Below are 10,944 nucleotides of genomic sequence, written 5' to 3'. Positions count from 1 at the left end.
AGCCACGTTTTCCTGAAAAAAAAGGTTGCAAAGTACAATGGACTGGCTGGATTTGCACCTTCTAGTGGCTTTCACAAAGTGTCCTGTCATTAGTAGGTTTCAAAAGTGTACAATAATACTAATTCCAGCTGAATATTCTCTGCATGTAGCAAAGGTAAGCACTACGCCACCGTGCCTTATTAAAAAAAAAAGTCAAGCAGGAACCAATGCTCCGTTTGTTTCACTAGAAACCCGAACACTTGAATCGGTGCGCCCGTCGGACGAATTCTCTAAGCGGACCGACTGTCGAGGCTTGGCGCCCAGCTTCCGGTTTGTGGTACCGGCGTCGGCGGCAGTTCGTCACTTTTGGCAGAACTAAGAGCGGAGGTGAGCGTGAAGTTCTACGTGTTTTGTACTTATTTGTTCTTTAGTCGTTTTGTGTTCCTAAGTGTGCTTTAAACGAATGTGTTATTCCGTCTGGTGACGTTGCTTGGTTTGGTTCACTGTCAACGTGTGCGAGTCGCGACCTGCTGGCGGTCCTCAATTGACGCCACCTGTTACGTGAGTAGTGTGCACTACACGACCCTGGTAGAGCCCATCGGGGCAGAAAGAGGTATGTCAGACTGAAACGTCTGCACGGGTTGTTCAGTTATTTTAATAGGACTGACGTAAGGTGGCGGCTCCGCTGATCTTCCATTTCGTTCACGCCGCAGTGTGGAGCGGAGCCGACCGGCGTATGACAGTTAAGTGCGGGTTTGACACTCGTGATTTATTGAAGCAGCCTGATTGATAAGACCAGTAATTGTAAAAACTTGTCAATCAGCAGTGTTATTAAAAGGCAAGGCGACTCGTCCCGGTATGTGCTTTGAGGCAATAGAAGAAGAAGAATAGCGAATTGTATTTATATAGCGCCTCTAAATGAAATCAACGCAAATTACTCATCCGTAAGCTCAGACTAATGAAAGATGTCAATGACCTCTTGTTGTCCTTTTAATCACAATGTGATCCACTCTGTTATCACTTTCATCCACGTTTATATAGGGTCGATGTTTTATAGGACGCGCTCCAGCAGATTACCAGACATTCGAAAAAATCCGGACGAGAGCAGACCATTCAGCCCAGCAAAGCTCGCCAGTCTTCTGCACTGGATTCTTCTAAAGTGAACATCAAGTAGAATTTTGAAGGGCCCTAAAGGCCTCCTGTCTACCACACTACACCCAAGCTGCTTATTTTCACACCCTGTGCAAAATGAAGTCAGGGCCAGACGATTTTTTAAATATGCAAGGGAACTTTATTTAACATACAGTTGTGCTTGAAAGTTTGTGAACCCTTTAGAATTTTCTATATTTCTGCATAAATGTAACCTAAAACATCATCAGATTTTCACTCAAGTCCTAAAAGTAGATAAAGAGAAACCAGTTAAACAAATGAGACCAAAATATTATACTTGGTCATTTATATATATTTATATATATTTATATACTTGGTCATTTATTGGTCATATATACTTGGTCCTTTAACCGCCACCTTATCGTGGTGGAGGGGTTTGCGTGTCCCAATGATCCTAGGAGCTCTGTTGTCCGGGGCTTTATGCCCTTGGTAGGGCCACCCAAGGCAAACTGGTCCTAGGTGAGGGATGAGACAAAGAGCGGTTAAACAAACCTCCTATGATGAAAAACAATTTTGGACGGCGCTTTCCCTCGCCCGGATGTGGGTCACCGGGGCCCCACTCTGGAGCCAGGCCTGGAGGTGGGGCTCGATGGCGAGCGCCTGGTGGCCGGGCCTGCACCCATGGGGCTCGGCCGGGCACAGCCCGAAGAGGCAACGTGGGTCCCCCTTCCCATGGGCTCACCACCTATGGGAGGGGCCAAGGAGGTCGGGTGCAGTGTGAGTTGGGTGGTGGCCGAAGGCGGGGACCTTGGCGGTCCGATCCTCGGCTACAGAAGCTGGCTCTTGGGACGTGGAATGTCACCTCTCTGAAGGGGAAGAAGCCTGAGCTAGTGCGCGAAGTTGAGAGGTTCCGGCTAGATATAGTCGGACTCACCTCGACGCACAGCTTGGACTCTGGAACCAATCTCCTTGAGAGGGGCTGGACTCTCAACCACTCTGGAGTTGCCCCCGGTGAGAGGCACTGAGCGGGTGTGGGTATACTTATTGCCCCCCAACTTGGAGCCTGTACATTGGGGTTTACCCCGGTGGACGAGAGGGTAGCCTCCCTTCGCCTTCGGGTGGGGGGACGGGTCCTAACTGTTGTTTGTGCGTATGCACCGAACAGCAGTTCAGAGTACCCACCCTTTTTGGAGTCCCTGGAGGGGGTGCTAGAGGGCATACCTTCTGGGGACTCCCTCGTTCTGCTGGGAGACTTCAATGCTCACGTGGGCAATGACAGTGAGACCTGGAAGGGCGTGATTGGGAAGAATGGCCCCCCCGATCTGAACCCGAGCAGTGTTTTGTTATTGGACTTCTGTGCTCGTCACGGATTGTCCATAACGAACACCATGTTCAAGCATAAGGGTGTTCATATGTGCACTTGGCACCAGGACACCCTAGGCCCCAGTTCGATGATCGACTTTGTGGTCGTGTCGTCGGACTTGCGGCCACATGTCTTGGACACTCGGGTGAAGAGAGGGGCGGAGCTGTCAACTGATCACCACCTGGTGGTGAGTTGGCTTCGATGGTGGGGGAGGATGCCGGTCAGGCGTGGTAGGCCCAAACGTGTTGTGAGGGTCTGCTGGGAACGTCTGGCAGAGCCCCCTGTCAGAAGTAGCTTCAACTCCCACCTCCGGCAGAACTTCGACCATGTCCTGAGGGAGGTGGGGGACATTGAGTCCGAATGGGCCATGTTCCGTGCCTCTATTGTTGAGGCAGCTGACCGGAGCTGTGGTTGGTGCCTGTCGTGGCGGCAATCCCCGAACCTGTTGGTGGACACCGGCGGTGAAGGATGCCGACAAGCTGAAGGAGTCCTACCGGTCCCTTTTGTCCTGTGGGACTCTGGAGGCAGCTGATAGGTACCGGCCGGCCAAGCGGAATGCGGCTTTGGTGGTTGCTGAGGCAAAAACTCGGGCGTGGGAGGAGTTTGGGGAGGCCATGGAGAACGACTTTTGGACGGCTTTGAGGAGATTCTAGGCGCAGCCAGGGTGTTGAGGGGGTCCGGTTTGGTGGGCTCAGAATTGGGTCACTGCTTTTTGCAGATGATGTTGTCCTGTTTGCTTCATCAGGCCGTGATCTTCAGCTCTCTCTGGATCGGTTCACACGAGTGTGAAGCGGCTGGGATGAGAATCAGCACCTCCAAATCCGAGACCATGGTCCTCAGCCGGAAAAGGGTGGAGTGCCCTCTCAGGGTTGGTAGCGAGATCCTGCCTCAAGTGGAAGAGTTCAAGTATCTCGGGGTCTTGTTCACGAGTGAGGGAAGAATGGAGCGTGAGATCAACAGGCCTATCGGTGCGGCATCCGCAGTAATGCGGGCGCTGCATCGGTCTACCGCAGACCTCACCACTGTCACACTTCCCCCGTACATATCCTGTACAACTCTTACGTACTTCTCTGCCACTCCCGACTTCTTCATACAATACCACAACTCCTCTCGGGGCACCCTGTCATATGCTTTCTCCAGGTCCACAAAGTCACAATGCAACTCCAACTCCTAAATTCAGCAGACTTAACCAGCTTGTTACTTATATCCATCCATCCATCCATTATCCAACCCGCTGAATCCAAACACAGGGTCACGTGGGTCTGCTGGAGCCAATCCCAGCCAACACAAGGCACAAGGCAGGAACCAATCCTGGGCAGGGACACACAAACACACCCACACACACTAGGGCCAATTTAGAATCGCCAGTCCACCTAACCTGCATGTCTTTGGACTGTGGGAGGAAACCGGAGAGCCCGGAGGAAACCCACGCAGACATGGGGAGAACATGCAAACTCCATGCAGGGAGGACCCGGGAAGCGAACCCGAGTCCCCAGGTCTCCCAACTGCGTGGCAGCAGCGCTACCCACTGTGCCACCGTGCCGCCCTTGTTACTTATATCTCTATTCAAATCATCTATATATATAAAATCCCTATGTGCGTCCAGGTGTCCGTGTGTGGGTGTCTTCTGATGAAGTGCGCATGCGCGGGGCACGGTGAGTGCGCGATATTACTGTCAGAGAAAATTAGAGGCATTTTACGGAAATACAAACCAGTATTACTGCGAGAGGAAATTAAAGGTACACAATACAGTGACTCATATTACAGCCACATACAAGCCAGTATTACTGTCAGAGGAGATTAAAGGCATATTACCGACGCGCACGCCTGTATTACCGCCAGAGAAAATTAAAGGTATATTACGAACGAACAAGCTAGCGGACATACAAGACAATACCCTTCAATAAGGGCGCGCACAGGCATCCTTCAATAAGGGCATGCCAAGCTCAATTGAGGTCGCCCTTTTGAAGCTCGCCTTTTTGTGCGCGCCCTTATTGAATAGAGCCATACAAGACAGTATTACTGTCACAGAAAATTAAAGACACACAATACACGGCAGCAGCCCACGAAGAACGATCAGCTCAGCAAGTAAACATCAACAAAAGAAAGGCTGAAAGAAAGAAAAATACGACCAACAAAAAGAATGAGGTCAAAGACCCTTGCCATTTAATATAGACTGTTCCTACTAATGTTTATGCACTACTGTTCTAGCGCCCGTTATTGTAACAGGCTAAATGACTAGTTTTTGTATATTACAAATAGTAGCAGCCTTCCACTGACCCCCGTGGACACCACTCTTAATATCAGACAATTCTAATAGGGTTCCTCTCCCCATCACCCTCTGCTTCCTGTGTTTTAGCAAATTCTGCACCCATCTACACACCACACCTTGAGCTCCCACTTCATTTTCTTTAATGCCCAATCTCTAATGTGGCACCTTATCAAATGTTTTCTGAAAATCAAGATAAATAACAGACACTCCACTTTGATCGTATCCTTTTGTTGCTTCCTCATAGAATTCCAAAATATTGGTAAAACCCGACCTCCCTCATCTGAACCCAAGCTGATTTTTCAATAAAAGTCCTGTTCTTGCCATGTGTTGCTCCGTCTTTCCTTTAATATTTCTTTCCATTAATTTACCTGTGATACCTGTTAAACTTACCAGCCACTCTTTTTATGTAGTAGGCTACTATTTGCCATTTTCCAGTCCTTTGCAGTTTCCCCAGTCTGCAGTGACTTCCTAAAAATATAAATAATAATAATACATGGTGCCTTTCAGAGAACTCAAGGACACCGATGCCACAAACAATATGCCACAAGAGTTTATGTATGTACTCGCTATCCTCCTTAAGAACTCAGACATACATATTTTCTGGCCCTGGTGATTTGTTTGATTTCTAAGCAGGACTTCTCCCTCCATAATTTTTAGACCACTCAGTGCCTCCTTAGTAGTCCCTTTACCCTCTGGGAGGTTATCTACTTCCTCACGTGTGCCTAAAGTGATTGGGGCTGATGTAGACAATTTGGTTAAGTGTGCGTCAGAGGGCAGTGCTGAAAACACGGAAATTCATCTCGGCTGATGACGGACACCCATTACATGTAAATCTGTAGGAGATTCGCTTTGAAAAGCCACTACACTTTTGGCACGCAGACTTATTTTGTTAAATTGGAAGAATCCTAACTCTCCTCTTATAAGTCAGTGGGAAACCGATGTTTTATATTATTTGAAATTGGAAAAAATCAAATTCTCAGTTAGATCTGTACAAAATTTTTTCAAAACCTGGCAGGATTTAATCAATATTATTTTAGAATAAGAGAAATAACTATTACCGCATTTAATTCCCTTCTCCATCTCTTATTTACATATATATTTACTTCTCCCTTTCCTTTGTTTAATGTTGCCTTATTAAAAAGCCTTAAGCAATTTTCCTTTAGCTAAGCTCTCCTTCTCAGGGGTGGGGTTTGATTTGTCTTCAATTTTGTTGGGTTATAAATTGATCTATTTGTATGGAATGATTACAATGAAAATTAATAAAATAAAAATATTAAAAAAAAAGCCACACAAATCGCTTCAGAAATTCCTTTCTCCTCAGTGCCATCCATCTTTTTAATAAGGACAATCAGAGATAGTCATTAACAAAAATTCAAGAGGTGCAGATTTTTTTTTCTTGTGTATCCATTTTAGGTAAAGTGTACCATCAAAGAAGTACCGTAGATACTCGCGTATTAGTCGATCTCGCAGATAAGTCAAGTGTATTGTTTAAACCGAAAATTACGAAATTTGTTATGACCCGTGTATAAGTCGAGGGTAAAACTTGACTGCTATCAGAGGTAGAGGGCGCCAATCAGCTGTTAATGGCGACAAAACTCAGTGTCACGTCACAGGCATTCCCTCTGTGCTTGGAGAAATGCTAGACTCGTTGACTTGGCAACTAATCCTTGCGTGTGCGTGAGTTGCGAAATGTAAACAAAGGCAAGATGGCGTTGATATGTCACAAGGGAGCGAAGCGAGTGCAGAAAAGAAAACACTCGGCAGACGATGTTTTGCACATTATCGCTGAGTTGGACACTGATTTTTCAGAATCGGATTTTATTGACAGTGATCAGGAATCGAGCAAGAGAGTGAGAAGCTGGCATCAGCTGAGCGGACACCAGCCGATGCCGCGCCAGCTGATCCACTGCCAGCTGAACGCATTCGCGCAGCTGATGCAGCTACGGCAAGGTTCGCGTGGGAGGAATACCCAGACATTGATCCGTGGGAGCCAAACTGGCTGCCGGACTTCACAAGACAGCATGGCTTGCTGTTGGACACGACAGATCACCTGCTGCGGGACTACTTCAGGCTGCTCTCTCCTGATGCTGCTTTTCAGCTACTGTCAGACGAGACAAACAGGTAGGCAGAGAAATGTTTTGAATCACGGGCTGCGCTTGCATTGCATTGATAGCGTGCGTTGCCTTGGTTCTTTTGATTCCAAATCTGATTGCACGTGGCAGCTAATGGTATGTTTGTTATCCAAAACCTGCAAAAGCTAATGCTCAAATTCAAGTATTTCACAGTTTAAAGAATTTTTTAATGAAATTAGGAAAAAACTAGCCAATTAGTAATAGTATTGCTGGCTTATAATTATTTCAAAGACTATGGGAAACGGCAGATGACCGGTGACTTAACACCGTGAAGCGTTGTGTGTACAATGTCATTACTCAAATTCTATGGACAATTGTGCTGCCCCACGGATAAGTCGATTCTGTTTTTTTCAATGAATTTTAAGGCATAAATTTTTCGACTTATACGTGAGTAGCTACGGTAGGTTTTAACAAAAAAATCTGTTTTTTTTTTCTCAAATAATGTAAACTGTTTTTAGATTTTAGATTTTCTGTGTAATTTTTTTAACCTGTTTGGTCTCCATGTATTTGTTTTATTTCTCTTTATGTTATTGGATGCAACTGAGAAGGAAAATTTCATGTTTTCTTGTATAAGCATTACTAGATAAAAATTTTTGGACCTTTCCCGTGCCCAAAGCATGTTACAAATAGATAAGTAGAACTTTATTTTTTTTTAACAGAAGCTCTTTAAATAAATACATAAATGCTTAAATAGATAAATATACACACAGACACACACACTCTTATGATCTGAACATGCACCAAAATGACTATAAAGAAAGAGAACTTCTGATGTCCTTCCTAGTGAGGCACTATACAGACTTATTGCTGTTGGTATAAAGGAGCACCCCAGTCACGTTTCTTGACACACTTCTGCTGAATAACTGGTTAACTGAAAGTCCTCAGTGTTGGTGTGTCGCAGAGAGGATGTGCAGCATTGTTTGTAAAGGCACTCAGTTTTGTTTTCATTCTTTCCTTTGCTACGACCTCCAGGGGATCCAGAGTTCAGCCCTCTTAATTAGCTTGTTGATTCCATGAGCCTCTGAATTGATGTTACCAACCCAGCGCACTACACTGGCCATCACAGAGTTACAGAAGATGTGAAGGATGTCACTTCCCACATTAAAGGAATGCAGTCTATTAAGTAGAAAAAGCCTCCTCTACCCTTTTTTCTGTAGTTCCTCTGTGTCCTGAGACCAGTCCAACCTATCATTAATGTGGACCCCCAAGTTCTTGTTAGATTGGACCACCTCCACATCCACTCCCTGAATAGTGACTGGGCATAGAGGCTATTTGGTGTGCCGAAAGTAAATAAGCAGTTCCTAGGTTTTGCTGATGTTAAGTTGCAGAAAGTTCTGTTTGCACCAAGAAACTCGACCTGAGCCCTCTCCTTTATCTCTTCCCACTTATTGATACACCATATAAGTCCAGAATCATTTGAGAATTTCTGCAAGTGACATAACTTTCTCTTATATTCAAAATGGTACAAAAAGCAAAGAAAAAGATCCTATTAGTAACATGGGATACAAGCATTAAACACAAAATACTAGATTATTACATCTCTCTATTATATAAAAACTAGTTGATTACTCAGTGGCTTTGCTCACTGAGTGCAAGGGGAAAAAAATACAATGTAGTCTATAAGTTATTAAATAGTAAAATATTAACATTTAAGAAGTAAAGACATATTGAGCACTACTGGAGTGGTTTGGGGTAAGCTACATTTTAAAGGCGCTATAACACAACAGGTAAATAGTACTAACTGCAGCTAAAATGTATTTGGATAATCTCTCAGTAGTAGATCCCTTGTGAAAGGCGCTACACGACCGCTGTGGTATAGAAATTACATTTTCTATGTGATCGTCCAAATTTCTGCCTGACAACCTTGCACTACGTGCCTGTGATTTACTTCTTAAAATAATTTATGACAAAAGGAACCTTGAATGTTGCGGGGTTTTAGTGACCCAAACTCACCTTAAGGGACAGTAAGTAGTAGTGCAGGGTAATTTACCAACAGAATCCTGCTTCGATGGCGCCGATTACAATCATTTGCAAAGATTTCCACTCTCCCAGGAGCCGACGGGGCACTTGAAGTGTCACAAACAGTGCGAGAAGTGAGGACGCTACCTGAAACTGCGAAGCTCTCAACCCCGCAGAGCAGCCCGATATTCCGTGCCTGTCAGTGTCCACTTTGTTCTCATGCACATTGTTTACAGCTCGCCACAGTTAAAAAGTAGAAAGACGCAAAGCTGTTTTCCTCATCTCTTCTACTATCAAGTACTGCCAACTAAAAAAAAATTTCAATGTTGCAGTTTCCTCGACCGTCACGTGGATGAATAAATAAAACTTCACTGTCAGAACGCGCCTGGCAGCGGACGGCTCAGCGCTGTAATCCAGAGAGGAGGGCTGGGAGAGGACGACGCGGGGTGCACTTCTATGGGATAGATCGGCGTGTTTGTGTTTACTTCTTTTCAATATCAGTAAAATAACTCTCACACAAATAATAACAATTCGTAAAGACGATATAAAAATGGCGTCCACAAATGAAGTGATTAGTTCCTGTATTATAATATGTTCTGTGGTCATACGTAATTTCCATATCGCGTGGTCATACGTAATTTCCGTTTCAAACGCGAAAAGAATTTTATATATATAGATATCCTACAACAACACTTTTTTGAAAAGATTTTTTCCAAGTCCTGCGAGATGAGATTTTTGACATGAGATTGTTTCAAGTCAATCTCTCCTCTCAACCATTTCCGGTTCACGTCCCACGCCTGTGGTCCTCTCGCCTCTTACTGGCTTTTGTCAGACACATTTCCTACGCTCTCAGCTCTTATAAATTTTTACGTTTTCCTCACATTAAATTCCCAATTAAAGAAGACGTATTATGTTCAAATCTTAGTGAGGAATTTCATCCCAAAGGGATATCAACAGAAGAAATGAGTACATAGGCAATCCTAGCACCGAGAAATGATGAAGTCAAACGAATTAATGCGAAAATTGTTGATCTGTTACACGGCAAATTGGTTAAATGCGTATTAATAGATTATGCTGAAATAGTTGGTGGTGATGGTGGTGGTGATGGTGCGGAAGATGAAAACATCAACTTACAATATCATGAAGAATAACTACAACCGTTAACACCATCTGGTCTTCCACCGGCCGAATTACTGTTGAAAGAAGGATGTATCCAAGAAAGGTAATGTAGTACATCTTCCCCGGATAATATTAGACAACAAAGAGATCTTGACATGCCATTCGTATTAAAACTTTAACTGTTTCCCGTTAGAATAGATTTTGTAAAGACAATTGACAAATCACATAGACAAACATTCGAAAAAGTCTGTTTATTTATTAGAGAGAAAGAAAAGAATTCTCTTACGGGCAGATATATGTTGTGTTGTCATGATAAAAGTCCAAACACAGAATCAAAATTCAATGCGATATTGATGAAAATTTAATTCAAAAAATTGTTTTTACTGAAGTTTTACAGTAAAAGTGTAAGTTTAAAAAATATTTGCATGTTAATTTCAAAGCCAAATGGAATAAAATCATATAACTGGTTTACTGGTGAGGCCTCATCTGTACTGTGTGCAGTTTTGGTTTCCAGGCTAGAAAAAGTCCAAGAAAGAGCAACTCAGCTGATTCCAGGACTACAGGGGATGAATTATGAGGAAAGGTTAAACGGGCTGAGTCATTAAAGGAGGTTAAGAGGAGACCTGACTGAAGTATTTAAAATGATGAAGTGAATTAGTCCAGTGGATCAAGACGGTGACTTTAAAATGAGTTCATTAAGAACACGGGGACACAGTTGGAAACTTGTGAAGGGTAAATTTTGCATAAACATTAGGAAGTTTTTCTTTCCACAAAGAACGATAGGCACTTGGAATAAGCGACCAGGTAGTACCTTTTACCATAGCAAATCAGTTTAAATACCTAGGGGTAAATATCACAAGTAAACATAAAGCTCTTTATCAACAAAATTTTGGCGTCTGTATGGAAAAAATTACGCAAGACTTGCATAGATGGTCAACCCTTCATCTCACTTTAGCTGGAAGAATTAACATTGTTAAGATGAATATCCTTCCTAAACTTCTCTTTTTATT

At 43.9% G+C, this 10,944-nt stretch overlaps 1 protein-coding gene across 1 annotated transcript in view; it reads left to right on the top strand.

The window, feature by feature from the left end:
* Nucleotides 1-230: 230 nt before the first annotated feature.
* The window catches only part of znf330 (zinc finger protein 330), a 92,942-nt gene continuing 82,228 nt past the window's right edge, over nucleotides 231-10,944 (top strand). Inside the window, exon 1 of the mRNA XM_028802741.2 lies at nucleotides 231-366. The gene's annotated coding sequence lies outside the window, so the exon portion shown is untranslated. The remainder of the gene's footprint in view (nucleotides 367-10,944) is intronic.

This window comes from Erpetoichthys calabaricus, chromosome 5 (genome assembly GCF_900747795.2).
Source record: "Erpetoichthys calabaricus chromosome 5, fErpCal1.3, whole genome shotgun sequence".
NCBI classification, from domain to species: Eukaryota; Metazoa; Chordata; class Cladistia; order Polypteriformes; family Polypteridae; genus Erpetoichthys; species Erpetoichthys calabaricus.
This window is presented reverse-complemented; position numbering and strand designations above follow the sequence as displayed.